This window comes from Rhinatrema bivittatum, chromosome 7 (genome assembly GCF_901001135.1).
Source record: "Rhinatrema bivittatum chromosome 7, aRhiBiv1.1, whole genome shotgun sequence".
Taxonomy (NCBI): Eukaryota; Metazoa; Chordata; class Amphibia; order Gymnophiona; family Rhinatrematidae; genus Rhinatrema; species Rhinatrema bivittatum.
In genome coordinates, this window is record NC_042621.1 from 235,861,013 (window position 1) to 235,875,572 (window position 14,560).

Here is a 14,560-nt window from a genome sequence, read left to right on the forward strand (position 1 = left end):
TTCTTTGTTGATGTTCTTTGTGCTGCAATCATAAGGTTTTGATTGTACTTAATAGAGTTCTTTGTAGTTCAGCAATTTCTTCTCTTGATACTTTTAGTTTCATAGTTTTGTAGACAAGCTAGTCATTCACTGGGTCTTTACTTCAGGGCACGTTTGTCATTAAAATGATCATAGTTATTATGTTGCTATGCTTTCAACTTCTGTTGATTCTATAATACTATCACATGCCATTCTGTCTTGCTCTGTCATCTGATCACATCATGAGATATAATATAGCCACTAAATACACTGAAACATTTCACTAGTCTACAGTGTCTGCAATCAATCTTCTAAGTTTTTCCTTTATAAACTATTGTGCTTAAGAACAAGGAAGGACTAAAAAGCACCCAAACAACAAGAGTGTGGACATGCAATAGTATGCATCCATCTTGCTACTCCCCTGCAACATGACATGAATAAAGGTCTATTCTCTTGTTATTTTAGCATGTTTTCACTTCTTTCACAATCATAGTGATGTGTGTATGTGATTCTATGAGTATTATAAGTTTGGAGTGCTCATAAGGGCTGACTTCAAGGACATTCTTGATGCAGCATGAAAGAGGTTTGCAACAACCAAGGACTGTAAACTGAACCTGAATCAAAACTGACCTAAACCTTTTTTTTTTCTCGTGAATTGGAACATAATCTGATTTAAGGTGTCTCTCAGACTCACAAAATAAATTCTGGCAACTGGTTCAGAATAAGGGGTTTTTTCTATAGACAGACATAGTGCTCTCACTGACACCAGAATGAGGACATCAAACCAATATCTGGGAAGATTTATATTTTGGATTGGACACTACAAACAACTGCTCTTGAGAACAAGGCACAGTCCCTAATTTTCTCAAACAAGCAGTGGTTAAACCCTTACTCAAAAAAAAAAACAAAAAACCTAATCTTGATCCTTCCACCTTTTCCAATTTCAGACCTGTTTCCAACCTACCCCTCCTAGCTAAAATCCTTGAAAAACTAGTCAACTCTCGCCTTTCTCTCTACCTCGAACAACACAACATTCTTCCCTCAACACAATATGGTTTCAGGAAGCATCTTAGTACCGAAACCTTACTACTTTCGCTTACTGACCCCCTGATCAAAGGAATCAATTCGGGCTCCTCTTATCTGATTGCTATGTTAGACATCTCCACTGCGTTTGACACTGACAATCTCTCTATCCTCTTCAACATCCTCAGAAGTATTGGGATTTCTGGAACCGCACTCTCTTGGATACAATCCTATCTACAAAATCGCTTCTTCACTGTCCTAGCTAATAATACTGAATCTGAACCTATCAGTCTTCCTCAAGGCGACCCCCAGGGCTCCTCGCTCTCCTCTACCCTCTTTAACATTTACATGCTTCCCCTTACCACTCTTCTCACCAATCTTTGTATCAAGCACTTCATCTATGCAGATGATGTGCAAATTCTCTTCCCCTTCTCTGACTCCCTGCAAACCGCCCTCCAAAACTGGAAATCCTGCCTTTCTTCTATCAACCAACTCCTCACAGACATGCACCTTGCTCTCAACCCCAAAAAAACTGAACTCCTAATCATTTCCAACAAACATCCTTCTCCCTCTATCCCCCTCTCAAACTCATCTACATCCTTCTCCTCACACACTCGCAACTTGGGTGTTCTCATTGACAACCAACTCACTTTCAAACGCTTTATTAACTCTATCATAAGAAACTGCTATTTTAAGCTACAAACAATTAAAAAACTCAGACCTTTACTACATTTCTCTGATTTTCGCTCAGTTCTTCAGTCTATTATTTTTTCTAAAATAGACTACTGTAACGCTCTCCTCCTTGGCCTCCCTTCAACGTATACCAAACCGTTACAACTCTTACAAAACGCCGCTGCACGTATTCTCTCATGCTCCAAGAAAAGGGACCACATCACACCAACACTTATCGAACTTCACTGGCTCCCAATACAATCACGAATATTCTACAAAGCACTCTCCCTCATCCATAAAAGCCTTACAAATGAAAACCTCAACTGGATCAACCCTCCTCTCCTTCCTCGCACTTCCACAAGACCTACTCATCCTGTCCTCCAAGGAACTCTCCGCACACCCTCAATCAAATCCATCAAACTTACCTCTACCATGAGCAGGGCTTTTTCCCTTGCTGGCCCTACCCTATGGAATTCCCTACCTCCTGATCTACGCACAGAGACCTCCACTCCTAAATTAAAAAAAAAACTAAAAACTTGGTTGTTCCTGCAGGCTTACCCCTCAATCGCTGCCCTCTCCATGTAGAATACCTAACAGCGGGTAATCGATTATATTTTCACTTGCAAATGTCTCTCCCCCCTTTCCACGGACCTCTGCACTTCCCTTAAATACTATCCACCTCTTTCAACTCGTCTACGCTTCTTCCCACTACTCTCTACCCTTTTCCCCGAGGATCCATTATGCCTGCTTAGCTCTCTCTCACTTCAGTGTTTGTTAATGTCACTTTGTGTTCTCCAGGACCCTCTCATATTAATCTTTTATGTATCCAGCTTCCCATCTCAGACTTTTATTTTATCTCATTGCAACTGAACAAGAACGCTGCTTTTGAATAACCATGACTTTCTGTACCATGCATTATAGTCTCTTGTACTTTGTAATGCTAGTTTTAGCATGATACCCTGTATTATATTTCCTCGCATTAACATATAGTTATTTTACTTGTAGTTGCCTAAGATACCCCTTTTATTTTTATTTATTTATTAAGGCTTTTATATACCGACTTTCTTGATACAAATCAAATCAATTCGGTTTACAATGAACTAAGTAGAATATACAATTAACCAATCAACAAGAGATACAGAGCATACAGTTACATTATAACAAGGAAGCCTTAACTTGGAGTAGGAAAATAAAGAAGGGGTGAACGGAGCAATAAATATATAAAGTGCAATAAAATAGAATAAATACTATATACAGAGGAGGGGGCAAGGAGCCAACCTCTCTTTAATGGATATTATGCATGAGAATTTGGAAAATTTTGTTTACAGAGATGTGTGGTGTACAATTCTAGATCAGGGAATGGAGTTTGTAGTGGGGAAGGCTTGGCTGAACAGCCATGTCTTTAGTTTCTTTTTAAAAGTTGTTAGACAAGTCTCCAGTCTGAGGTCCGGAGGCATGGCGTTCCACATGGAGGGGCCTGCAGTAGAGAATGACCGGTCTCTGATGTTTGCGTGGTGCACTAATTTGATTGTAGGAACGTGTAAAGATCCCTTGTAAGCATCCCTTAAAGGCCTGGCTGTCGAGTGCAGTCTGAGAGGATGAGACAGATCAAGCGGGGTTTGATGGTGGATATTTTTATGAATGATTGTGAGAGATTTATGGAGGATCCGGAAGTTTACTGGGAGCCAGTGGAGATCTTTTAGAATAGGAGAAATATGCTCTCTCCGATTGGTGTTTGTCAGGATCCTTGCCGCTGCATTTTGTAGCAGCTGGAGCGGTTTAATGGTAGAGGCTGGAAGACCATGCAGAATGGAGTTGCAATAGTCGATCTTAGAGAACAGAATGGCTTGGAGGACGGATCTGAAATCGTAGTGGAATAGGAGCGGTTTGAGCTTTTTGAGTACTTGTAACTTGTAAAAGCACTCCTTAGTAGTGTGTTTTATAAAATGCTTTAGGTTCAGGTGACTGTCGATTAGGACTCCAAGATCTCTGGCGTGTGATATATGTGGAATATTTTGTGATTGGAGAAGTATGGGACTACCTTCTGGAGTAATTAGTAAGAGTTCGGTTTTAGAGGTGTTGAGCACAAGGTTGAGGTTGGATAAGTAGTGGTTTATAGTTTGTAGATGAGTGTTCCATAACCTGAGTGTTGAGTCCAATGATTTGGATATAGGGATTAAAATTTGAAGGTCATCTGCGTAAATATAAAATTTGAGTTTGAGGTTTGAAAGTAGGTGGCAGAGGGGGAGAATGTAGATATTAAACAGGGTGGGTGATAGGGAGGAGCCCTGGGGGACGCCAAAAGGAGCATTAGTATAAGGTGATTCCATGTTTTTAATTTTTACCTTATAGCCTCTATTACTGAGGAAAGATTCGAACCATCTGAGGGCTGAGCCTGTAATTCCTATGTCTGAGAGTCGGTTTAGGAGGATGTTGTGATTTACCGTATCAAAAGCCGCAGAGATGTCGAGGAGGGCTAAGAGAAATGACTGTCCTTTATCAAAACCAATATATAGTTGATCCAGGAGGGAGGTGAGGAGGGTTTCCGTATTGTGTTCTTTTCGGAAACCATATTGTGACGTGTGAAGTATATTGTGGTCTTCTAGGTAATTTGAAAGTTGCTTATTTACAATTTTCTCCATGATCTTAGATACAAATGGGAGGTTTGATATGGGACGGTAATTGTTGAGTTCTTCCGGGTCCAGGTTGGATTTTTTGAGTATGGGTTTGAGCGTGGCCAATTTGAGTGCGTCCGGGAATGTTCCTTGTGTAAGGGAACAATTGATGATATCAGCTAGATATTTGGATATGTATTCTGGGATGAGAATCAGTAACTTAGAGGGTATTTGGTCCAGAGGGTGGGTCGAAGGTTTCATTCTTTTTATCAGCGATTCTACCTCTAAGGTGTGGGTCGAATCAAAGGAATCCAATCTTATGTCTGAGTTAGGTAGGAGAACTGTGTCCGGAAGAGTAGGATTTGTGTTGACAGGTAATCTGGCTAGGGTATTGGTGATTTTATTTTGAAAGAATAAGGCCAAGTCATTGGCCTTTGATTGAGCTGTATCGTCAGGGATATTAGGAAGAGCTGTTTTGGTAAGTTCCGAAACATAGGAGAAGAGGGCCCTCGCATCATAGAGCATATCGTGGATGCGGTGAGCATAGAAATCTCTTTTTGTTCGAAGTATTGCTGATCTGTACTGGTGGAGAGTAGTTTTGTATATGGAAAGAGTGAGGGGATTAGAATTCTTCCTCCATTCTTTTTCTTTCCGTCTTAGATTTTGCTTCTGAGTGCGGAGTTCATTTGAGAACCACGGTTGCTTATTTTTATGGGAGGGGTTTATAATTTTTTTTGACAGTGGGCATAATTCGTTAGCTATCATTTCAGTGATGTTTTGCCATGAGGTGATAGCTGAATTGGGATTTGAAAGATCCAAGTTTGGGAGATTTCTGATCAGGGATTTGCCAAGATCTTCTGAAGAACAAGTTTTCCTGTAGTATAGAGTTGTAGGCTGATGAGGTGTGGTCAATCCTGTTAATGACCTGAAGGTGGAGTTGATCATAAAATGATCTGACCATGGGACTGGTAGGCATAAGGGGGGTGAGAGTGGGGTGAGATTAGAATTTGTGAAGATAAGATCAAGAGTGTGACCCGCTTTATGTGTTGGTTGGTTTATGTGCTGTTTGAAGCCCATGTCCGAAAGTGCTGATAGGAAAGCATCACAGTTGGTCGATTGAGGACTGGCATCAATGTGGAGGTTAAAATCTCCAATGATTATGGCAGGAGAGTCTAGTTTTAAGTATTTGGCTATAACCTCTATCATGGGAGAGGCATCTTGATCTAAAAGTCCGGGAGGCGCGTAGGTGAGTAAGATTTGAAGTGACTTAGATTTGAATAGGCCTACCTCAAGTTTGGGTATAGTATAGATAGGTTGTTGCTTGAGGTTAAAAAGTTTTTTTGCAGCTATTAGGAGACCTCCTCCTTTCTTTTTCTTTCTGGGTAAGGAGAAGACATCATATGTCTGTGTAGGCAATTGATTTATTAGGACTGTGTCTGAGGATTTTAACCAGGTCTCTGTGATGGCACAGATGTCTGGTTTAGTATCTAGCAGATGGTCATTAAGGATGTAGGTTTTTTTTGTGATTGATTGGGCATTGAAGAGTGATAAGGTGAAAAGAGCCAAACCAAGTAATTGTGTGACTGGTGAGATCATTACCGGGGTTAGATTTCTACAGGTTATAGGTTGATATCTTAGTGTAGGCTTCATCTTGGAGAAGGAGTTGTGATGTAATATATGTATTGGGTGTCCTTGCAACATGGTTGTATGAGGGAGAAGACTTTGATGGTGTTGTCAGAATCAGGTGTCCTATGACGTTGTGGCGGTAATAGATTGTGGAAAAGTTCTTTAAGGAGGTCTGAATGATATGTTTGGTTGTGTAATCTTTTGCTAGATGAATGCTGAGGCTATTGGTTGACTGCTGAAGTGGCTGGTTGAATGCTGAGACAGTGGGTTGAATGCTGAGACATTGGGTCGAATGCTGAGACATTGGGTCGAATGCTGAGACAGAGGGTCGAATGCTGAGACAGTGGGTCGAATGCTGAGACAGTGGGTCGAATGCTGAGACAGAGAGTCGAATGCTGAGACAGAGGGTCGAATGCTGAGACAGAGGGTCGAATGCTGAGACAGAGGGTTGAATGCTGTTCCTTGTTCTTAATACATATATATTTTACTGTTTTCTATTTTTCATATAATTGTTGTTCTATGTAAGGGCCATGCCCAAACGTTCTTAGTTGTATGTAAACCGATACGATGTGCAAACGGCTATCGGTATAGAAGAAACTCTAAATAAATAAAAAATAAAAATAAAAGGGTTACGCGCATAAGTTATGCGCGTAACCCTTTCAAAACACCCCTGCGCGTGCCGAGCCTATTTTGCATAGGATCGGCGGCGCGCGCAAGCCCCGGGACGCGCATAAGTCGCGGGGCTTTGCTAGGGGAGCATGTTGGGGGCGTGTCGGGGGGGGGCGGAGCGACGTTTGGGGCATTCCGAGGGGCATGTCGGGGGCATGGTGCCAGCCCAGGGGGCGTTTCGGGGGCGTGGCCGAGGCCTCTGAAATCGCTCCTGGGCCGGGGAATCACGCAGCGGCAGCCAATCGATGCACGCGAGTTATGCCTGCCTGGAGCAGGCGTAACTTTCACGATAAAAGTTGGGGGGGTGTAGATAGGGCTGGGGGGGTGGTCAGCTTTAGAGTGAACATATTGGAAAACAGCCCACAATCATTTCATAAATTATTTTAAAACATCACCGTGATGACTCAAAGAGGCCAACTATCTTTTTTCAACTAGAATGGAACAACAAATTCGTCATATGTATTTTCATCAGCTAGTGATGATTTTGATAGCCTGCCAGTTTGCTATGGTTTAAAAATATATCTGATATTGCTCTCCACTATTTCAAATTAATAGTTTCCAATTTGCTTTCTAACAGAATTAACACTGAACATTTGCACATCAATATTTTTTTTTTTTTACTAATCTTCTTTTCCCTCTGGATATTTTAAACTAGAACACGCATTGCTATATAATCTATCAAGGTCTAAAGTATTTGTTTCTAGACATCACTCTCGGGCGACAGCTCATAAGACCCGCAGCGACGTCGGAGGGGCTTTCAAACCTGTGCCTCCACTGCTCTTACACCAGCTAAAGAGTCCTGTTTCTACTCTGCTGCATATTGTTGGACATTGTTATCCTGCTCACCAGTTTCCCATGCTGTCTGAGCTGGGCCAATTGCTGTGGCTATGCCCCCTGAATGACATCACTCTCAGGAGACAGCTCATAAGACCTGCGGCGACACTGGAGATGCTGCGCAACGAAGAAGCATGACAAAAGGGCACACCCTTTTTTTCGCCCTGAGTTTCTGTGCGGTTCGAAGCAGATTCTTTTAAATCATGGAAATCCCTAAAGTCTTGGGTAATGGTAAATATGGATCTCTTGTTGTCTCCACATCTCATAAACCTCGTTGTCCTTCTAAATCTCTTTACAGGAAATCTCTGGTTTCTATTTTACCTGTTTTTACCATTGCTACCATGTTATTGTATACTGTTTCTACTCTTTTCTGCAATGCATAATCAATCAGAAAGAAAACACCAGCCATATTCAAATTAATAAGCAAAAAAAGCTTGATTTTTTTCTTGATTACTGAGTTTTGGCTTACGGATTCAGGCTAATCACAGTAAATAGTTTATGTCCTAATGGTTACACAGTCATTTCAGAGCCAAGATCGAATCGCAGAGTGGGTGGCCTTTTGCCATAATTAAATCTTCCCTTTCTCCGATAAAAAAAACAACTTCCTTTAGCTTCACCTTTTGAAATTCTATTCATCTCGACCACCATTCTTAATATTGGTATTATCTGTTGTCCTCCGGGTGTTCTATATGCTGACACATCCGGTCTACTGGAATTACTCACTACATTACCTGTGAATTTATCCCAAACCATTTTGGTTGGTGACTTCAACTTTCATGTTGATTCTGTCCTTCCTTTGTCTGTCACGCCCACTTTTTTTTTTTTTTTTTTTTATCAGCCATGGCAGGTTTAGGATGGGATCAGTTAATAAAAGCACCTACTCATAATCGTGGCACACTCTTGATCTTGCTTTCTATAATCCTATCTTTGTGTCTCCAATTTCTGAGGATACACTCATTAATCCAATCCCCTGGTCAGATCATTCTCTTATATTTTTTAGTTTAAATCTATTTAATGCCATTTGTAAACCTGTGCTACCCACTACTGTTAAGAAGCGAAAATCCATTACACCAGAAACTTTTATTGAATCACTTTTACCTAATTTGCCCACATCGCCCTTGTCTAACATTAATGATACAGTTAGAGCATGGAACACAGCCATTTCTACATCATTGAATTCCATAGCCCCTCTAAAAACTTATCAAGTTAAGAACAAACCCAACACCCCATGGTATATGACTTTGTTGCGTTCAATCAAAATGCTGTTAAGACAAAAAGAGCGTCGATGGCGTCACGAAAAAACATCAGAAGCAAAAAATAACTACTACTGCATTCTACGTCAATACACAAAAAGAAAGAAATCTGGCTTAAAAAAAAATTACTACGGAAATAAAATCTCCTCTGCTAATGGAAATCCATCTACACACTTTAGCATAGTTAAATCTCTGATTTCTGTTCAACTGAGTTCTCAGGTTATTTATGATGACTCCACTTGTAACAAAATTGCCACTCACTTTAGAAATAAAATTGAAACTATTGCTCAGGAATTCTCACACCTTCCTTATCCAAATGTGAATAGTCCGCCTCCAGATCGTAGCTGGTCAACTTTTTCACCACTTTCCGTATCTACATTGCTATCTATTATAAATAAGCAAAAGGTTTCTAATTCCTCACTAAATCCTTGTCCTGGATCTCTATTTAAAACCATCAATTCCATTACTAGCAATTTCCTATGCCAACTCTTGAATCAATTTTAAGAATCAGGAATTTTTACCAATGCTTTAAAACAAATGTCAATTCTTCCAATACCAAAAAATAAATCAAAAGATCCGCTGGACCTTAATAATCTTAGACCAATAGCTTCACTTCCATCCCTCTCCAAACTTATTGAGTCTGTTTTGGATCAGCTTTAAAATTTTCTCTCTAATCATGAGATTCTACATCCCTGTCAGCATGGCTTCCATAAAGGTCATTCAACTGAAACACTGCTTCGTTCATCTTTTGGCTCCCTCCTACATGGCTTCAACTCTAATACTGACTTTATTCTTGATTTTCTGGACATATCCACAGCTTTTGATACCCTGGACCATCAAATTCTTCTAACAAGCTTGCAATCTATAGGTATTGTTTCTACTGTTCCAAACTGGTTTTCAACTTACTTATTAAAGTTGAAAAGAACTCAACAAATCAATATTGGTACACATTCTTCTGATCCCTATACTGTATCTTCAGGTGTTCCTCAAGGCTCTTCGTTATCTCCAATAATTAATTTTTTTTTTTTTTTTTTTTTTAACATATAGCTACTCCCCGTCACATTCTTTCTGCTCTGAATATTCAGTTCATAATCTATGCTGATGACATTCAGGTCTTTGTTCCATTTAGCTCTTCTTGGTCAAACACTCTTTTTACAGTTGTACTATATTTAAATAATGTCAGTGCTTGGCTATCTCATAACCGCCTTAAGTTAGACCCCACAAAAACTGAAATTATTCATTTAATATCAACATCAACCCTATAAATGGACCACTGTCTCACTTTTTTTTTTTAATCTATTTATGCCTTTTACAACATTTATACATCAAGCAATACATTGCTTGAGTAGAATACAGGTAATAAAAAGGAAAGAAAAAATAAAAAATTTCACCAATCATACATAATTACAGGAAATTAAATTTTTTCATACCTGTCTAACAAGCCCTCAATAATGATCCAAGTTACACAACTTCAGTGATATATATAATATACATTCAACTAGGCAATTTTAGCTATAGGACAGTAATATTATTCTTGGGAGATCCATTCCCACCATAAGAGCGCATTTATGTAGTTCCTGGTTAAGAGCCAAACAGTATTTTTTTCTTATTTACTGGAAATTGTATTAATTGCAATGGTTGAGTAAATATAAACGTATTTCCCTCTATACTTTACTAGGCATTTACATGGAAATTTCAAAATAAAGAACATCCCAAATTGTAAAACCTGAGATTTTAACAATAAAAATTGTTTTCTACATATTTGGGATTGTCGAGATAAGTCTGGAAACATCTGAACTTTGCAGCCCAGAAATTCCACAGCTCTATTTAAGAAATACTTTCTAAATACCCAGTCTTTATCAGATTCTAACATAAATGTCACAAGTAATGTTGAAGGTTTCCCTAGGTTGGTCTCTGACTCTTCCAATATCTCGGAGACATTTAGGCTTGGTAATTGAGCCGTCTGCAATTCCTGCATTGTGATATTTTCTTCATTTTCTTGTCTGGGGATTTTCTTCACTGGAGGAAGATAGTATAATTTAGAAATAATTGGTAGTGTTGCCTCAGGCAATTTTAATACCTCCATCAAATATCTTCGCCACAGCTGCATTGGTATTAAAGTTGGAAGTTTAGGAAAATTAATACATCGAATATTCTTGCTCCTTGAGATGTTTTCCAGGTTCTCAATCTTAGACTGTAAAACCTGATTTTCCTTCACCTTAGCACATTGCAAATCATTTACTTTTCCCAAATCAGCTTTAACTACTATCAATTCTCTTTTGATTTGTATATTTTCCACTTCCATTTTTTCAACTCTTATTTTTGTATCTTTCATCATATTCAACAAGGCTTCTGTTTGTGACCCCATATTCTTATTTAAATCATTTATAGCTTCCCAAATAAGCTCCAAGGAAAAAGTCTGAGGCCTTACCAAAGCTTTGAATTGTAGTGAGAAAATATCAGTATGGCTCTCTCCAGGCCCCACATCTGCCGCTCTGGTGGAAATTTCGCCAGCTCCCTGGTTGGAGTACTGTGCCACAATCTGTTCCTGTTGAGCACCATGCCTCAAGGGAGATTCCATCTGGCCGACAACTTCGGACAGCCCCCAGTCTCCTCGCTCCAACAGGAGCCTTACAGTGGGGTTTTCTGGCGGCGATCTTTCCCCGGGGGAGCATGATGTCATCAGTTCAGGAGTGTAGGAGAGCTCCTCTTCCCCCTCCTATCGCTCAGCGAACTCTCTGCCTCCAAATCCATCCTAAGGCGAATGTGGGCATCCTTCGGACTCACAATTGAAGCAACCCCCATTGCGTCCGAGGCCTGGCGCTCCTTGGCCCTTCTTTTGCAGGTGGAATGGGGAATTTTTTCAACTGAAAAACTTTACTGCAGTAAAAGGGATGCTCAAATCCGCCACGCTTCTGATGCCATCTTGGAACTTATGCCTCATCTCACCTTTTTAATGGCTTTTCTATTCCCATCTCAACTCATGCTCGCAGTTTGGGGGTGATTATAAACTCTGATCTGTCACCAACACATCACATCTCCACAACAGTAAAGAACTTGTTCTACAAATTACATATGTTGAAGCATCTTTGTCCCTTACTTTTCTATCAAGACTTTCATACTGTTCTTCAATCTTTAATTTTCTCAGGACTTGACTACTGTAATGTGCTTTACTTAGGTCTCCCTGATACAGCAATAAAACCTCTCCAATGAATCCAAAATTCATCTGCTCGGATTTTAACTGGTACCCCGTAAAAAAATATCCCCCATTCTGTTTTCACTACACTGGCTACCTATCAAATTCAGAATCCAATATAAAACTCTATTATTCATTCACTCATACATAATCCATCCTCAACCTGGCTGTTTTCTACCTTGAGAATTTAGAAGCCTACTAGACACCTGAAATCTTTAAATCAAAACCTACTTGATGTCCCCTCGGTCCGTCTTGCTAGGTTAGGTATAACCAAAAAAAGAGCTTTTTCAGTAGTGGAACCATCAATCTAGAACTTACTAATTATCTCCAACAAATCTCAAAGAATTCAAGAAAACTCTAAAAACTTGCCATTTTCAAATAGCATTTAATATTCACTTACCAAAACACACCTAATATTTACTCGTCTTCATGTTTCTCAATATTCTCATTCAGTTTCCCACGCTTTGAATTGATACCGGCCTAGTTGTTTTAGTTTTTGTTTTAACTTTTTTATTTTTACTGTTATTTTAAATGCTTACTTATGAAGTCTTTGATTGCAATATTATTTTATGTGTGCCTTATCTGATTTCCTGGATTTGCTTATTTTATGTTTTTATTATGTATGTGGATGAATGTAAACCATTTTGATCAATTTTTAATTGAACAGACGGTATATAAACAATAATAAATAAATAGACAAAATCATCAAGTGTTTGACTAATTCTTGCACACTTTGAGAAATCTGTATCACCTGATTCAACCCAGTGATTGACAGACTAGAAAAAAGTTTAATCAACCAACTGCTTAACAGTTCCAGAGGCACTCTAACCATGATGCTGTAAAATGTTGGACTTTTTTTTCCCCTAATCAGAAAGTAAAATAACTGTTGCTATTCATACTGTAGACATGTGCTTCAAGTCACGCTCCACTAAAAGCACCTAGATTTTAGAATGTCATCTATTTTTAGCATTAATTTGTGCTTTTGCTGGCATTTAGTTTTTCACAATAGACTGAGGTGCAATAAAGATTAGGCATTTTCAAACTAAGGTACTCCACATTTCCTGCCTCACATTTCTCCACACTGCCTCCACATTTCCACGTCGTCTATCTATTCCGTGTGTGTATCCCTCTCCTACCAATGAACTGTACACAAATCCTCTGACAATGAAAAAAGATTACCTTTTAGAAACTAGAAGCTTTTGAAGTACTCTAGGCCTTCTTTCTATTATCTTTAAAATGTAGGGGGCCATAACAGGAACCAAAATGCTTTAAAAATAACAGCCATAATGTACAGCTGTAATTGTACTGCTGTGCAAGCTTTATGATGAAATCTAGATTTCTAAAGAAATGATATACTTCAGTATAATTGCTCAGGGTGGTATGCAATACTATGCATACCACCACCCCAATCACACCCCAGGCATTGTTTTGGGAAATTTTTTCTATGTTAAGATCTGACTTCATAGAAAAGGTTTGATGATTGATGATTGTACATCATGAAAACCTTTCAGATATCTGAAGGCCTGTATCATATATCTCCCCTGCACCACCTTTCTTCAGTTGCTTCAGGGATTTCTACCTTTACTTTATAATAACCTGAAATTCCTCTAGAATCCATTTTGAAGTGGCCGAAAGGCAGAATATAAATCAAAATAAATAGAACTGAAAGCATATGGACCTATAAGCATTTTTTCATCCTGAGTGTTAACTTTTAAGACGTTCTTTTATATTTAAAACACAGATGTATTCTTCTTTTAATTTCAACACTTCATTCATTGACAGGAAACAGTACAGCAAGTTTAGCACATCACAAAATTTTTGTCAATGAGATTTTACCCTTATACCCCATCAACATCACACATACAAACAAACCAACCCCAAGGAGAGTATTGTGACTGTTAATAGGAGCAATCAATACTCAAAAGCAGTGTCTATCCAGTCCTCTTGCACAAAAAAACCACCCACGTTTATTTGGGAGAGAAAAAGATATGACATTTTGCAGGCAATACTTCAATAAATGGGCACCAAATGGGATAATAAATAGCAAATGCTATTGACAATTTCATAAGAGATGAACAATAGTCCATTTGTGGTGTTCCGCCAGAACATCAAATCCAGGGAAGATTCTTTTAACCAATGAGATAAACTTTTTTTTTTTTTTTTTACCAGTAAGGAAAGCTTTAGCTACAAAGTTTGTGAAACCTCCCAACCAATACATTATCTGATATACTATACAATAAGCAAAAGCTTACAGAAAACAGAACAGCCTTCCCAGTAATTACTCTTAGTGCATCAAACCACTGCAGTTTCTCACACTCCCACAGCAATAAACCTGAGTGAGCCAGCCCAGCCCTATGGCTCTTAAAAGGGCAAAAATGGTCTTAGTCAAAATACAAAACTATTTCCTGTAAAACCACATTATCCATGACCTGATAAATAAAGGCATTACATCTCCTCACTAGTCTCTCATCTATTCCCCCGGTAAAATCTCTCCTCCAAACCTCCACCAAAGCTTTCAAAGTGGTGTAATACTGTAAATGAGCACACATTTATAAATACTAGATACCATTTATCCTCATATAATTTAAAGTGTTGAACTTTGTTGCTATGTAGAAACAAAGTCAGATAAGCAAAATCTTTACCTAAGAAACCCA

The 14,560-nt window shown here is 39.0% G+C and overlaps 1 protein-coding gene across 3 annotated transcripts in view; it reads right to left on the reverse strand.

The window, feature by feature from the left end:
- Nucleotides 1-14,560, reverse strand: part of INPP5A (inositol polyphosphate-5-phosphatase A) — a 1,124,564-nt gene that overhangs the window by 919,609 nt on the left and 190,395 nt on the right. The window lies entirely within an intron of this gene.